The following is a 14,744-nucleotide window of genomic DNA, read 5'->3' on the forward strand; positions in this document are numbered from 1 at the left end:
GCATAACTTTACTGTAACATTCTGAGATTTTTTTCTTGATAGTGTCAGTGATCGGTCTTCGATCTTTTCCAATCTCGTATTTTCCACAGAGATAACCAAATTTATCAAGTTTATCGATACAAGGAGTATAAGAAGACATTGTCAAACGATATTAAGAGAGCACACGTATGCAGAAAAAGATATCGATGACTGAAATACTATTTCAGAATAAACTGCTATTGATAAATATTATGTCGGGTAAAGAGACTCGCCAACTATCCTGTAAAGGACTGTCTGAGAGAGAATAGCCGCTGGAAACAAACACCTGCAAATATTCCTCGCCAACTATTCTGAAGAAGAATGTCGGAGATAGAATAGCCGCTGCAGATAAACACCTGGGAATATTCCTCGACAACTGTTCTGAAGAGGACTGTCGGAGAGAGAATAACCGCTAGGATGCTATTGCGTTGTATTCTTAGGTTAATCTTCTGGAGTTTAAGGCTTGCAGGTTATTGTGATCTCGGGTTAAAATTCCTCGGGTTCAAAGCTTGCAGATTATTGCGATCTCGCGTTAACCTTCCTGGGGTTTAGGGCTAGCAGGTTATTTTGTTCATGGGTCTATTTTAAACAACGATTTCTCGGCTTGTAATATATATAATATAAAAATATACATAAACCTATACATACTTACTAATAAATGTGTGCAAAAACATCTAAGCAGGCAGTCAAGAATTCTACGGCTTAAGGAACACGAACCATCCTAGTACTGATATTATATTCTGCCAATGCCTTCAAATATCTTATTTAAAACGTTATTATATTATCAAATATGCGGAATAAATTGACTAATCACTGTTAATAGAACCCATCAATTTGCTTACGCATGGGCAAGCAATATTGATATCAGAGACCCGCAAAAAAAAATTTGCCTGTACTTTTGACCAGACCAACTTTTTCTTACACATTTTTCGACGCTGAATCCGAATCTGCAGTTTTGAAATAATGTCCCCCGTAATTTTTTATGGATATAGGAAAAAAACAAAAATTTGTAATGGGTTTTTCATGGTTTTTAGAGTTAAACAAACAACGAAGAATGATACGTTTAATTTGACCTCAGAATTGAATATTACGGATCAAAATACATCGAAAACCATTTTTTGAAACAAAAAAATCAAAAGTTTTCGAGATAGGTGGGGCTGAACGCAAAAAATATGACCACAAGCGAATCTAATGTCCCGCTTGAAACTTGAAGTTTAGGTGCAGATTTTTCAATAAACTGTGATCAGCCCAATCACTGACAATACTAGAAACACATGTAAGACCAGTCCAGCTAATAAGGGCAACAAAATGGCGCTGTCCTGGTGAAATAGGTGAAATCATGGCGCTGTCTTGGCAATGTATTTATTGTTCGAAATATTAAAGGTTGAATACAGTTCAGTCAATAAGTACAAGTATGTAGATCAGTCCAATTATCAAATGAAAAGCCAGTCCACCTGCTAAAGGAAATGTAATGGGACTGCCCTGGCAATGTGAAGATTTTTCAAAATAATCAAAGCAAAAGACATTCTGGACTACCGAAGATATTTTGTTGTCCAGATAATTAAGACAAGACTATAGGCCAGTTCAAACAACAAAGGCAAGACATGTTATTAGTCCATTCAGGTAAGACAAGACTATATATCAGTCCAATTAACAAAGGTAAGACATGTTATTAGTCCAGTCGTTTAAGACAAGAATATAAAACAGTCCGAACCACAAAGGCAAGCCATGCTATTAGTCCAGTTGGTTAAGACAAATCTATCTATCAGTCCAACCAACAAATGCAAGACATGTTATTAGTTCAGTCAGTTAAGACAAGCTTGTCTACGCTGGGCTTTTTATGCAAGCAGGCTCCGCTAATGGCTAGTTAATGTCTGTGACCTGCATCAATGACATTTTGAAGCAATGCTATCATAGGATACTTGATCCGCTGTGGCTGATGTCGTGCAGACCCTAAATACCATAATATTCTTGCAATGTGGTCACATGAACCAAGGGTTTTAGCTCCAGTTGTACATGAGCAATAATAACCTAAAATAGGTTCGATAGGTTCTTAATTTCCAAAGTCCTTATTCTCTTGTCTGTAAAAGTCTTCTTCAATGTATGCTATCCATAGTTTGTATTTAGTAACATTTCTGAATCGGGAATACATGCACTCTCTAATAAGTCAACGTTCATCGAATAATTCGTCGATTTTAAACTGTTCAGCCTGTTCTTTTTTAATTTTGTATTATATGTAAGCAGGTGCAAGCTTTAGTTGATATATTCCGATTGTAAGGTGCATTAAATAATTGAAATCGAGTCTTGGAAAGAAGGGTACATGATTTGCGTTTAATTGAACCCACCGTGCGTTTCTCGTGTGAAGGCTGTCTTTTTCAACTCTAGCGTGAATAACATTATGTCTACGAGAATTTTTTAACATTCTTTCCGCTACTTCAGCAGTTGCTCCCTCCATAGCGATTGGCTCTCGATATTTATTGAGAATCGCGCCGGCAATTCGGTAAAAGTCTCCGATGTTGATGGCATGGTTCATGGAAACAGTTCATTTAAAGAATTTTAAAACGGACTTTATATGACCATTGCGCGCCACTACTAGCCACCTTGTCTTTGTAATTATCCTATAGTCATTTGCAGCTTGAGTATCAAGTTGACGTTGACATGACTGTAGAAGGACGGGCAGCTTATGATCAATACCCAAGTTTTCGAGTCAAGGTAAAACATCTGTATAGCCACGATCTACTATCAATATGTCCCCATTTTGAAACCATTCTCGAAGACCTGCAGCATCCATTTGAAATTCGTTTTCAAGCATTGATGTATCATTATTTCTAGAGTCCGAAAAATAAGGGACATGCATATCTAGTATGTATCCATCCGGAGCCTCAGCAAAGGCTGGCTTAATTAAATGACGTGCCTTATGCATTTAGTATGACTGTCCTAGTGCTCTGAAGTTACTGGATTTACGCATAAATACAGGATAATACGCATAAAAACAGGATCATTAGGATTAGGATCATAGAGCCTATTTGCAAAATCCGTCACATATTTTTCTATGTATTGCTCTCTTGTAAATGCGTTTAATCCAATATTGTGAGGAACAAAACGTAACATCAGTGATCTTCGCACGTTATCAATAGTCAGACTAACAGCCTGCCTACTAAATGACTACTAAATACCTAAAAATGACTTTAGAAGAATCATCCGATAACTTTTGACACATTCGGCATAAACATGTTAGGAGATCCTTTTTTCTCACATAACGAGCGTCACCACCGGGCTCATGCACAGGATATCAATGTGTGTACAGCTCTCTAAACTGATCACTTATGGACTTATGGCTCTGAATTCATCTTCTGAACGTAGATTTTTTTCGAAGAAAAATATTAACCCGACACTCTCTAGAAAGTACAAATTATGAAAAAGTGGAAAAAGCGAATTTCAGAAACAAATGACAATATGAGTGATCGTTTTATGTTTCACAACTACATGAAATTTACAAACAAATGACAAATGGGCGCGATCGTCTTATTTTTCACAACTGCATGCACTTCAAAAACGAATGAAATACGAGTGATCGTCTTATGTTTCGTAACTGCATGAAATTCAGAAACAAATGACAATATGAGTGATCGTCTTATGTTTCGCAACTGCATGAAATTCAGAAACAAATGACAATATGAGTGATCCTCTTATATTTCACAACTGCATGAATTTCAGAAACAAATGGCAATATGAATGATCTTTTTCTGTTTCACAACTGCATGGAATTCAAAAACAAATGAAAATGTGAGTGAGCGTCTTATGTTTGGGAAGTGCATGAATTTCAGAAATAAATGAAATACGAGTGATCGTCTTAAGCTTCGCAACTATATGAAATTCAGAAAGAAATGGCAATATGAATGATGGTCTGATGTTTCACAACTGCATTAAATTCAGTAACAAATGACAATATGAGACATCCTGTTATGTTTCACAACTGCATGAAATTCAGAAATAAATGACAATGCGAGTGAGCGTCTTAAAACTAATACATGTTTTTCCATTGTTGGTTGGACTGATCTATAATATTGTCTTAACCGGGTGAACTAATAACATGTCTTGCCTTTGTTGGCTGGACTGATCTACAGTCTTGTATTCATTGACTGAACTGTATTCCACCTTTAATATTTCGAACAGTATTTACATTACCAGGACAACGCTATGATTTCGCCTATTATTACCAGGACAGCGCCATTTTGTTGGTTTTATTAGCTTGACTGTTCTTACCAGTGTTTCGAGTATTGTCAGTGATTGTGCTGATCACAGTTTATTGAACTCTGCACCTCACCTTCAAGTTTCAAGCGGGACATTAAATTCGCTTATGGTCATATTTTTTGCATTCAGTCCCAATTGTTACTGACAATACTACCCCGGGAGTTTTCGAGGTCGGTGATCACGAATCCGAGATCAGATATGCGATTTAGTGCTCCAAGGGGGTTCTAGGGGACAAAGAATGGAGTAAATTTATCGACGTTTCTGAAAATCGCTTCTTTAAACACAAGTTTGGGAGTTTTTAAGAACGTTGATCATGAACCTGAGGTCAGGGGTACCCCACATTGGCTATTAATTGCAAATTTAGCTTCGAATTCGTGATCAGCGACTCTGAAAACCCCCGGGATACTTTTTTCAGCTATAAAAATCTATAACTACCAAAACTGCAAAGAGTTATATATGTTTAATAGAAATTGAAACATGTATATACATACATTTATTCATACATATACAAGTTTATGTTCCTCGTTGATAAACATATATTGACTTACCAAGGAAAATAAATTTGTTCTTAATATAACATTTCAAGTTCATTTGAAAGTTAAAATAAATATATTAATAAAAACTCATGTTGTCATTCTAAAATTTAAAAAAGGGAGATTTTAGGTTTAAAATCATATTACATCGTCTTTCATTGTGACCTTCACAAGGTTAGTTAAAATACTATAAATAAAGAAAACAGACAAATCATATAAGGCCGCAAGGCAGATCACACCGCCAGCTATCTGGTAAGCAGGACGTTTAGACTAACCGATATGAGGACATTTGAAATTGGTTATCGCTTACGCACACGCTTCTCTTCGGATGACCATTGCAGAGGGTTTCTGACACGTTACTGTCCCCTTTTCAAGGTTTTTTCTCTTTTCATCATCCAGCAGTAATCTGCCAATATATTCATGTCCCGCCATCCTTTAAATCTACGTTCAAATTCTTTCAAGTCTTGGTGAAACCTTTCTCCCTGCTCTTCACTGAAGTCCCCGTTATTTTCTGGAAATTTATAAACATGTAACTAAAAAATGAAGTCTTAGGTCATTCGGCAGCCCATTTTTTTTAAGTAAAGTACCATCCTTTTCACATTATTCATGTATTTTGCGTCTTTCGTATTACCAAAAAGTTTTGTTGATACTTCTTTAAAACCCGACCATGCTGCTTTCTCGACATCGGTCATAGTTTTGTCAAAGTTTTCATCTCTAAATAAAGTGCGGATTTCAGGACAATCAAAAATCCCTTAGCTCAATTTAGCATCTAATTTCTGACTGAACACTTCTCCCAAATATTCAAAGCATTGTCCATCTTTGTCTAAGGCCTTCACAAATTGTTTGATCAAACCAAGCTTCATATGCAGTGGAAGTAATCAAATTTTGGAGAGATCAACGAGTTTTTCTCTTAAAATATTCTGTTTTCCAGATTCAAAAGATTCTCTTGATGGCCAAATTTTCTTTTTGCAGTGATTTTCTCTGCATCTGCTATCAAACAGACACAAATAACATGGCTACTTTGTGAATCCAGATTGTTGTCCAAGTATGATAGATAGCATTTTCAAGTCTCCACATATTTGCCATATATGTTCCTCGTATTTTATTTTCATCAAAACCAATTCGAGATTACAATACTCTTCTTTGAACACAGTTTTATGTGCTAATGGTATGGGAGCGTACTTCTTTGTGATGTGAAGCAGTGTTGCTTTGAGGCTGCGCTTTGTGTAATAAACTAGATTTAAATCTTCCTCGAAATATTTACGGAAATATTCGCAAGGTTCTGGACTCATAAGTTCTAAATGTTCTTTCGACAGACCACTCTTTCTTAACAAATGATTCAGATGTTTTTGACCGAATTTTTCAGTAGTTCGCTCTCGACATGCCGAGCATCCAATCCTGCAGTCAAGCTATCTCGCGACTCGTCATATTCTAAGCCTTCTATAAATACCTTCTTTGGAAACTGGACGCTTGTAAGAATAGAGTAAACTATTTTTTTTTAATTCTATATACACCTTATACTTTTGTTAAACAAAAGTAGCAATTGTTTTTATCCTTTGGTTCTTTTCATTTTATTAGTGTTGTAAATTTCAGTTTAGCCTTTTCCTGATTTGAGCGATAATGATTCATCATTGTGTAACATGAGCCACAGATAAAATGAGGAACCCAATTTTTATCTTGTTGTGAAATTTCAATATTAAAGCATGATTGGTATAAAGCGCTAATTTTCTCTGTAATATTTCTCTTGTTGAGATGACCAATGTTTTATAAACATACATAGTGTTCTTAAAAACTCCCGAAGTTCTGTTAAGAGAAGCGATTTTCAGAAATGTCGATAATTTTCCCCCATTTCACCCCATAGCACATCCTGGGAGCATTAAATTGCAAATCTGACCTCGGATTCTTGATTAGCAACCTCGAAAGCCCCCGGGGTAGTATTGTCAGTGACTATAAACTCTTTCTAAGTTGTAGAAGTAGATTCTATTCTTGTTTAATTAAGTTTACAATTTTAGTTTGCAGATTCAGATTCAGCGTCGAAAAATACGTAAGAAAAAGTTGGTCTGATTAAAAGTATATACCTGATTGGAAAAATTCAGAAGATCGCTGTTCGAAACCCCATCAATAAGCTGGCTTAAGGGGAATCCGTGTTGATATTATCCAAGTTTTAGATATGCTATGAAATCTTGTAACAAAATAATAGAGATTCGCATTAAGCGATTAATGCGCTTATATTTAAAATAACTGCCAGCGGTTAGCGACCTGCTGGTTTTGAAAACAGGTTTCTTTTATGTGCCATAAAATATCTTTGTCAAATTTGTAACTAAAATTATTTATGGATTATACTTTAAAGAACATGAAAAACACAAATGAAAAGAATAATAGATGTGAAACTCGGTAAAGAATATTTCGTTTTTTCCTCGCCACAGTTCTGTAATTTCTTCTATTTTTTCTATGGAAAAGTGTATCAGGGGAAACTTTTTTTCCTCGTCTCGTGAAATTTCACTTTTGGTCCTTAACCAAGAAACAGTGAATATGCTGACATATGGAAAATACTTATTGTCATTCTCTCTGAACACCACATTTCATACAATCTTCCGAGAAGATGATAACAATTTGCATTAGGTGATTCGAGTGTTTTAAGTGAATAATAACCGCCAGTGACGGGTCACCTGCTAAACACACTTACGAATCTAACACCAATGACTCTATGGCTTTCAAAAGCCTAACAGACTGTTTATAATAGTAACTTTTTCTAATGACCTTAAATATCTAATTTTAAACATAATTATATTATCACATGCAAACTTAATCATGTTCTCGCACGTGCGGGACAAATTGGTTGATCGCTGTTCGTAGAACCTATCAACATGACATAAGGAGCTTCCATATTGATATTCTCCAAGGTCAATAGATGTCAAACAATCTTGAAATAAGGTGCATTCTGTGATTACGATGCTTATGAAACAACCGAGTGGCTATTCACTCGTGAATCTCGTGAATCCATAATGCTTCTTAATGCATCTTACGCTCGCTTATTTAGCCTTATTCTCGCCTTCGCGCTATCGCTCATTCCTTCCCGCCGACACTAACGTACCTTACCAATGCTTAATTCTGGTTAAACTTGCGTGTTCTATGATTGTTCTATTTGTTAATATTGTCCATTGGATTGATCAATGGTCAATCCATTGGATTGTCCATTAGTCAATACAAAATTTTTCCTATCTTTTTCAATCGCTATCTTCCTATATAATTGAAACCTTTCATATATTTTTGCAAATATAAGTGAGCTCTATCCTTCAGAATTCTACGCTTTCTATCAACATGAATCCTTCGCTTCTTCTTTCTTATTATTTTGTTTCCATTAGGCAATCCAAGATATTTATTTTTAATCCCTGTTTTCCCATCTAATTAATTTCTTTTTTACCGTTTCGCATACATAAAATAGCCCTATGCCTCTGAACCTTAGACTCCCTGACCTAGTACAGGCAGGTTCCCAGTTCCTGCCAGACTGATAAGTGTAGAATTATTTAAGCAGGCAGCTAATGAGGATAACTTTGAAATAATCACATCCTGTCACTAATTTTATATGCTGCACAGGACTCTGGTCCTTCAATTCTATAACTAGTTAAGATATTAGGTAACCGGAAAAATTCACAGAACACTATTTCAAGAAACCGTGAATATTCTGACATACAGAGAATACTTATTATCATTCACCCAGAACACCACATGTCATGCAATCTTTCGAGGAGATGATAACGATTTTCTTGAAATGACTCGAGCATATTAAGTGAACAATAACTGCCAACGACGGGCGACCTGCTAAACACCCTTGCGTATCTAATTCGGACCCAATAAGAACCTATACGTACTTACCGAAAGATATGTGTAGAAATATTTAAACAGACAGCTAATGAGGTCATGGCTTTGAAAAATCTAACATCTTATTACTAATGGTACATGCCGCTAACAACTTTAAATGTCTAACTTCAAATGTAATGATGTTACGATTGCAATCGTAAAAAGTAGTAGTGGTGGCCTGTGATCAGTTTTTATAATCTAGAGGCTGTAACCGAGCTCTACACTGATGCAAGTGCTGAAGTTCTCAGTGGATTGTTAATGCAAAAAGGGAGTGATTATGGCATGTACTTAGTGTTCGCAGTGAGCAAAAGGACGACATACGAATGTATTAGCCGACCCAATAAATACCTTTTTTTCCTTCACTCATCACAGGTAAATCGTAGTTGATCGGATCTTGAGTACAGTGAAACCTTTCTACAGCGCCGAAATCAATCAATAATGTTTTTGTTTAACAATTGTTAAACTACCACGCAAGAATTCAATTCAAAAAATATTTTAAAAAAGATATTGCACTACAAGCGTACTGAGGTATCAGAGACGCCTGAGAGGGATTTAAAAAAATAGTAATGAAGTAAACCTTGATTCATGACTTCACTCACGTAACTCTTATGATTTCGGGGTTTTGAGGTTATGGTGTTATGGGATTTCGGGGTTATAGAGTAACTTACCCATGACTATGTTGCACAAGAAAAATTCACAAAATTGTCCTTTTTCCCAAACAAGATTTTTCTTCTGAATGAGTTTATGGGATTTTGAGGTTATGGGGTTTTATTAATGTGAGATAAGGGGATTATGAAGCCATGAGGTTATAGGGTTACCAGATTAAGGGGAAGAGGGTGAAGATGGTACAGGGTAAATAATTTTTTTCAGTTTAAGTTTTTTATTGGATGTTTTCAAGGTTATGTCAAAATACTGACTTGTAGAGGTTAAAGAGTTGCAAATTCGGTTTCAGCGAGAAAAAATACATATGAATATCGTATTGGCATCCAAAAATCATAATTTTTTGAGGGCCTGTGAATTTATGGAGTGTTTGGTCTTTGAAGCCCATGTACAGTTTGACTCCCTGCTCAAATATTTGTACATACATTTTTCAGTAAGTACATATAAATTTGTAAAGGTTCCACATTAGATATGTATGGATGTTCAGCAGGTCGCCCTTTCTGGTAGTTATTATTAATTTAAAACGTCATAATCACTTAATTTGAATCGCTATGACTTTCATTCAAAATTGTATGACATATATTCAACTTGCAGAATTTCTATACGATTCTCTCTACGCAGTATGTTGATGAGTTATATGAACGGCGATCTTTTGATTTGTTCCAGATATGTGATAATGTTATTACCTTCGAAAATAGACTAATAGTCGTAAGCGCAAAGTTATATTAGTAATAAGATCTTGGGTTCTTGAAAAATCATAGATTCATTGCGGGCTTGCTTAAATGAGTTTACACATTCTTACATTATGATCAGGGAAGCTGTTATATTTGTGTAATATCTGACCCCCTCAATTTTTTGCCAAATTCCCACGTTTTGAGACAGCCTTAATCTAGAAAACAGGTTCTTAGGTTTAGTTTGTTAGCACGATATCTTTCGAAAGAATTGACAGATTGTGTCGGCATTTGTTGTACTCTTTCATTGTCTTAAACTGAAGGTCAGCTTGGTTAGCTATTCATTTTGGATTCAAATTCAAAAAGTTAGAGAATTTTCAGTATTTTTGAGACCACTTTCTTTTAAAATGAAAAATTCTATGTTCGTTTATTAGTAGTACTCAAAAATGCAACATTATTCACGGAATGTTTGGAATTTCCAAGTGCATAGACCGAGTGACTCTCTGCCCGAATATTTTTACACCTATTTTTCAGTAAGTATATATAGATTCTTAGTGTCCACGTTAGATATGTAAAGGTGTTTAGCATGTCGCTCACCAATGACAGTTATTATTAATTGAAAACGTCGTAATGACTTCATTTGAATCTCTAGAATATTCAATAAAGATTGTATGACATGTATTGATCTTGTCAAATACCAATAAGAATTACACCAGAATGTCGATAATTTATATGAATAGCGATTTTTTTCCAGATATGTTTTTTCACACATTTTTCAGTAAGTATATATAGGTTCTTAGAGGCTCCGCACTAAATATGTAAGGGTGTTTAGCAGGTCGCTCACAGTTGGCAGTTATTATTAATTAAAAACATTATCATCACTTGATTTGAATCGCTATGATCATCATCCTAGATTTTATGAAATCTATTGAACTCGTAGACAAAATCCACGGATTTACTTTACACCAGTGTGCTAGTCCGTTATATGAACAGCAATGTTTTTTTCTGATATGTGATAATATAAATATGTTTCAAATTAGAAACTTCTCGTTAGCGAAATTTAATATTAGTAATAGGATGCTAGGTTGCTGCAAAGTCATAGTTTGTTTAAATGCTTGAATATATGTTTTAACACGCTATTCTTTAGTTTGTGTTAGAGAATGACTTCGATTAGAGCCAAAGAAAAGAGAGATCTGTCTAGAGTGGTGGTTGGAAGGAGAGTCACAGAGGACAGTGTACGCGGCAGTACCTGTCGAGAGCTGAAACGAATATTTTTACATTTATTGTTATAATACAGTAATTGCATAATGACTTCATCACGTGAATTTCAATAAACCAGAAGTGAGATTGATTCCCTAAGTTTAAAATACGTGGATTGGCGGTGTTCACTTGTCGTGGAGAGGTATTTGGTATAATTTAACCTAAAAGTTGAGCGGCGTGCCACATGGCAAAATTATGTTTCATCTTAAGTGCGGACGATGTCAGCCAGATAAATGTCGATGGAGATAGACATAGTCAATTTGGCGAGAACGACAGAAATGATGAATCCAGTCATGAGAGTTTTGGCAGTGAATATTTGCGATCTAACGCGGCCGACAATGCTAGGTCGCGAGTCAGATTGAAGTGGGTTTGTTTTCGTTTCCGCCGAAATGTAGGCGGAATATGAAAGGCAACAAGCTCAGATACTGGCAGGTCGAAGTAACGGCTTCCCGTTAGAAACTAGCGATCAACTACAACGCGAGAAAAATGGACGCCGCGATCATTTCCGTGATTGGCGACCTCCGACTCCGGGTCCGCGAATACGAACTATCCGACCACTAAACAAGTTTGCAAATAGAGCAAAATCGACACCGTATCCTCAAAGAGTTGCGAATCAACACGAAGAAACAGTGTATATTGTAATTCGCCGTGAAGTATATTTTCAGACCGGTTATTCTTAGAAAACTCTTAAAAATCCCCCACTACTTAAAGCATTAGTTGCCATCGCGAATGAAGCAAAAGTGTCAAAAGATGAAAACCCCTCACAACGATAAGCAATGTAGGCGATGTTGTGACTCGTAACATTAAGAGCATCGAAACGGCTCCAATTCTGAAACCAGAACGTGAACCTTTCGACGGAGATGTGTGGAAGACTGTGAACATAAACACCACCAAAGAAAAGGAAAAACTTATTATTTTGGGAAATAAGTACAGACTTTGTTGATCCCTGAAGTTTGAAGAGTTGGGTTGCACCAATTTAGCCGAAATGGAGATCCGAGAAGTATATGGAGCGAAACCAATCATCGAACCGCTCAATCGTACAACAAAATCGGAGAGAGGCATTCGAGAATATACTTAACAAATTTAAGAAAGCAGGATTGGCTAGAGATACGAGGTCGACCTATGCAAATCCGGCAATGCTGGTTAAGAAGAAAAACGGCGAAGCATGCATGGTAATACATTATAGGAAGTTGAACGCTTAAACTGTCAAACAGAGTTATCCACTTCCAAACATTGATGACCAGATTCAAGAATTGTCCAACGCCAAGATTTTTTATACGCTGAAATTGGCGAATGGTTTTCTCTAAGTGCCGCTGAGCCCTGGAGCCGCAGAGGAAACAGCTTTCGTGACACCGGGTGATTCAGCCGAACTCACAAGAATGATGTTTGGTTTAATATAATATAATATTAATATAATAATGGATATAATAATAAATTAATTAATATAATAATGATTAAAAAATTTTTTTTCAGATTACAATAGGCTTTTTGTTGTTGTTTATTCGTTGTGGTACAAATTTGGTCGTTGGATTATTGTTTTTTTAACAGGATTTTGCATCAACTTGATTATTGGACGTTAAATAGGATTTTTAATTTGGATTTTAATCTAATTTAAATTTCTTAAACTTTGAAGATGAAGATACTGATGTTAGCCACCCTCACGTTACCCAAATTAAGTTTTACGAAAAAGGTGGTGGCGTGGTGAATTTAAAAAAATGTGTGCTCCCGCATGTTAATCAAAAATAATTTGTTCCAAGTTTAGCTCTGTTCTGAAGTCATAGTTTTCATTGGTTTTATGGACGTCGATTAGGTAATATCATAATATGAGCAATAGGTTGTTAGGTCTTTCCAAATCCAAAGACAGATTGAGTCTCTGCTTAAATATTTTTACACATTTTTTAGTAAATATATGTAGAAACTTTAAGCACTTAGCGAAAGATGATTTTAGTAATAAGATTTTAGGTTTTTATATATTATTTTTCGGTTAGTATATGTAGCGGTTCACCTGTGCGACAGCGCCAGCGCATTGATGGTTCTATAGACAGCGATATTGTGATTTGTTACGGATATGAGATAATATGATTAATTTTGAAATCATAGACTTCAATTCTTTAGCGGTATATAATATTAGTAATCGGATGCTAGGATTTTGCATTCATAGATTTCTTGATTGCTTGCTTATATGTTTTACACATTGTTCTTCAATCAGTATACGTATAGGTACTTATCAGGTCCGAATCAAACACGTGAGGTTGTTTACCGGTTCGCTTGCCCGAGGCAGTTATTATGATTTGAGAATGTCATAATCACTCAATTCAAATCGCTATGATCTTCATTGAATTTTCCATGACATGTATTAAACTTTGAGCATATGTATACAGATTATCCGTACTTCAGCGTATTGATGGGTTCTAATGACATCTTTTTTCCGTATATGCGGGTTTATAATAACATTTAAAATTAGAGACCTAATGTCATCAGCGGATTAAAATATTATTGATCGAATGTTAGTTCTTTTCAAATCTATAAAGAGATTGACACTGCATATCTATGCGATTCTCTCTACGACAGTATGTTGATGAGTTATAGGACCCCCCCCCCCCTCCTTCTTTGTCTAAAAATGTGTTTTTTTACAAATGTATTAGCCGAGCCAATAAATACCTTTATGTCCTTCTCTCATCACGGGTAAATCGTAGTTTATTGGATCCTAAGCATCTCCCCCGCGCAACTCCTCTTATACCTACCTGCGGCGCGACGTGAATTCTCGGATGGGCTGTAGAAGGGAGGGATATTGAAGGGTTTCACTGCATTGAAATTAAATTTTTCTTTAACTGTGGCTCGTACCTAATAAATGAGAATCTATGCAAAGTGTGAATTTTAATATGTAAAGATTCTATCCAGATATAAAAAATAAATATTATATACATCAATATCTCAGATATATTTTCCTTTGTAAATTAGCTTTCTTGAACGTTACATCACTTTTATTTTGTTATGTAAAACATTTTTACATTGTTTTCAAAATAAAAATATTTCTTTATATATAAGGGGGCTTATTGGTTCTTTTATATATAAATATATCGACTCCATAAGACATAAAAATGGCTAGAGCAACGGCTAAAAATATTTTTTTTGCAAATAAAAAAACATGGGTAAATTGATTTGCCTAAGGGATTGTCCATATATTACGTAAGACGTTTTTCTGTTGTTTGAATAAAGACGAAAATAATATTTTTATCAAGTTGAAAAGGACACAGCGATATAAACAAAAGAAAAATGTCTTACGTAATATATGGACGATCCCTAAGAGAACGATTTGGTCAACGTGCCCGTTGAAATTGCTTAAATATTATATATATATATAACCACTTATCTCACGGTTGTGAGACATGGTTGTGGCTGAAATTTTACCGCGATTTCGCTGGAAGCGGGTGCAATTTTTCAAATTAGCACTCGCTCCCGGCGAAATCCTGCGGTTGTCCTTATG

Source organism: Belonocnema kinseyi, chromosome 2 (assembly GCF_010883055.1).
Source record: "Belonocnema kinseyi isolate 2016_QV_RU_SX_M_011 chromosome 2, B_treatae_v1, whole genome shotgun sequence".
NCBI lineage: Eukaryota > Metazoa > Arthropoda > Insecta > Hymenoptera > Cynipidae > Belonocnema > Belonocnema kinseyi.